Source organism: Colobus angolensis, unplaced genomic scaffold (genome assembly GCF_000951035.1).
Source record: "Colobus angolensis palliatus isolate OR3802 unplaced genomic scaffold, Cang.pa_1.0 Scaffold623, whole genome shotgun sequence".
NCBI classification, from domain to species: Eukaryota; Metazoa; Chordata; class Mammalia; order Primates; family Cercopithecidae; genus Colobus; species Colobus angolensis.
This window is the reverse complement of record NW_012119855.1, coordinates 76991-80237: the sequence shown is the minus strand read 5'-3', so window position 1 is coordinate 80237 and position 3247 is coordinate 76991. Positions and strand designations below refer to the sequence as shown.

The 3247-nt window shown below is 39.8% G+C and overlaps 1 pseudogene; it reads right to left on the bottom strand.

The window, feature by feature from the left end:
* Positions 1 to 1990: 1990 nt before the first annotated feature.
* On the bottom strand, positions 1991 to 3043 carry LOC105527433 (annotated as a pseudogene).
* Between the last annotated feature and the right edge of the window lie 204 nt (positions 3044 to 3247).

The following is a 3247-nucleotide window of genomic DNA, read 5'->3' as shown; positions in this document are numbered from 1 at the left end:
TTGGTTAAGCTTCTTGATGTAAGTTGACATCTTTCAAAATTTTTGAGACATCATTGGAAATTCTTACACTCCCTCATTTATCCTTCTTGGGCTCCAATGACATGTTTTAGAGCATCAATATTGTTCCAAAGGTCTTGGATAATACAGCCTTCATTTTAATCTTTTTTTCCTCTTTGTGTTTTAATTTGGTAATGTCTGTTATCTATTGACCCAAATGTCTTCAAGTTCAGTGATCCTTTCTTTGAACTATCAGTAATCCTTGATATTATTGTGTCAAGGCAGCTGTTAAGCCCATAGAATGAATTATTTGATATCATATTTTTTATTTCTAGCATTTCATTTGATTTTTTTTTTTTTTAGTTTTCATTTATCTGCTGAAATCTCCAGTTCACACGTTGTCATTTTTTTCGTTTTATAGATAATTATACAAACACACACACACACACACACATCTTGTATCTTTTATCTTGTATATATATAAGTATCCAAGCTGTGTATCAAGAGACCTCTCTGGGATTTTTTGTTTTTGTTTTTTTGAATGTTTCAAGACTTGTTTTTTGGCCTAACATATGATCTATCCTTAAGAATGGTCCAAGTCAGGCACGGTGGCTCACGTCTACAATTCCAGCACTTTGGGAAACTGGGGCAGGAGGATCACTTGAGCCCAGGAGTTTGAGACCAGCCCAGGCAACAAAGTGAGATGCTATGTCTACAAAAATAAAATAACAGACATGGTGGCATGTACCTGTAGCCCCAGCTGCTCGGGACGCTGAAGTGGGAAGATGGCTTGAGCCTGGGAGATCGAGGCTGCAGTGAGCTATGATTGTGCCATTGCACTCCTGCTTGGGCAGCAGAGCAAGACCCTGTGTCAAAATAAAATAAAATGGTCCATGTGCTGAGGAGAAGAATGTATATTCTCTATCCATTGGATGAAATGTTCTGTAAATATATATATATTAGGTTCATTTGTTCTATAGGGCTGATTAAGTCCTATGTTTCTTTGTTGATTTTCTGTCTAGATGATCTACCCAATGCTGAAAGTAAGGTGTTGAAGTCTCCAACTATTATTGTATTGGGATGTATATCTCTCTGTAGCTCTCATAATATTTCCTTTATATATCTGGATGCTCCAGTGTTGTGTACATATATATTTACAATTAGTATATTCTCTTGCTGAACTGACCCCTTTATCATTATATAGTGACCTTCTTTGTCTCTTCTTTTTTTTTTTTTTTGAGACAGAGTCTCACTCTGTTGCCCAGGCTGGACTGCAGTGGCATGATCTCAGCTCATGGCAAGCTCTGCCTCCTGGGTTCATGCCATTCTCCTGCTACAGCCTCCTGATTAGCTGGGACTACAGGCACCTGCCACCACGCCTGGCTAATTTTTTGTCTTTTTTAGTAGAGACGGTGTTTCACTGTGTTAGCCAGGATGGTCTTGATCTCCTGACCTCATGATCTGCCTGCCTCAGCCTCCCAAAGTGCTGGGATAACAGGTGTGAACCACCGCGCCCAGCCTCTTTGTCTTGTCTTATAGTTTCAGTCTTGAAATCTATTTCGTCTGATGTAAGTGTAGCTATTCCTGCTCTTTTTTTGGTTTCCACTGGCATGGAATATCTTTTTCTGTTCCTTCATTTTCAGTCTATGTACGTCTTAATAGGTGAAGTGTGTTTCCTATAGGCAGCAGATCATTGGGTCTTTTTTTTTTTTAATCATTTAGCCACTCTATGTCTTTTGATTGGAGAATTTAATCCATTTATAGTCAACTTTATTATTGATAAGAAAGGACTTACTCCTGCCATTTTGTTATTTGCTTTCTGGTTCCTTCCTTCCTTCCTTCCTTCCTTTCTGTGAAAGTGGTTTTCTCTGGTGGCATGTTTTAATTTCTTCCTTTTTATCTTTTGTATACCTGTGGTAGTCTTTTTTTTCAAATTGAAAGTAGTCACTATTTGTTAACTAATCAGATCACAAACATAAGCATGATAGTCACCTTAATTCATCTTTCTAATAAGCTTGTCGATATGGTCTTCTCTGTGGCCAGTATCTCCACCTTCTACAACATGGGTAGTCTTTTTCTTAATTCCAGCTCATGGAGAGTATAATTTGAAAGGCCACAGAAAGTTATTTGCTTCTTGCAAGCATTTTTCTTTTTTTTTTCGCCCGGACTGGAGTGCAGTGGCCAGATCTCAGCTCACTGCAAGCTCCGCCTCCCGGGTTTACAGCCATTCTCTTGCCTCAGCCTCCGGAGTAGCTGGGACTACAGGCGCCCACCACCTCGCCCGGCTAGTTTTTGTATTTTTAGTAGAGACGGGGTTTCACTGTGTTAGCCAGGATGGTCTCGATCTCCTGACCTCGTGATCCGCCCGTCTCGGCCTCCCAAAGTGCTGGGATTACAGGCTTGAGCCACTGCGCCCGGCCAAGCATTTTTCAATAGTATCAATCTCATGAATCAGATCTTCCATGCAGATGATGCCATAGTTACCAAAATATCAAATAATCAAAGTGTTACCTGTCAAGACAGCTCAATTCTTATTGAATTTGCCATAACCACACTTGTAGATTGCTGACATCTACTGACTTCCTCACTATTCACTGACTGACTTCAGGTTTGGGTACCCCCATGTAATATATGGTCCTATAATCAGCATATTAATTGAAGGCTTGTTGAGCTTACCAAAGCTTCCACTGAAAATCTGAAGAAGGTGAAGAAGCTGCAATGCTTTTCAGACCTTTGGGCTCACACCACTGATACCTGTAATCCTGTGGACAAATGCCAATTTGGGCTCTGCAGGAAATAGAAGTTGCTAGCTTTTTTTTTTTTGTCATCCTAGCCATTCAAATCTCAATTCTGTACATTTGCCTATATTCCTTGTGATAGTGCTTAGCTTTTTCATAGATGAGCTTCCTCCTTGCCTTTCAGTGCATCTTTTGGGCAAACTTCTTTCTCAGATGCTTTATCTTCAGCTCTGCAAAATTCCCTCCCTTTTTTTTTGAGGGGATTCTAACACACCAGAAACCTTCTTCCTCTCTTTGATACCCTCCATGGTTCCAGCAGGAAAACAGGCCAACTCCAAGTTGGCCTGTTGTAGGTTTTTTTATTTGAGGTTACCATGAGGCCTGCAAATAACATCTTATAAGCCATTATTTTACACTGGTGACAAGTTAACTCTGATTGCAAAAACAAACTAACAAGCAAAGAGAAAACTAATAAAAGCTCTACACTTTAACTTAATCCTTCCCTGCTTTTT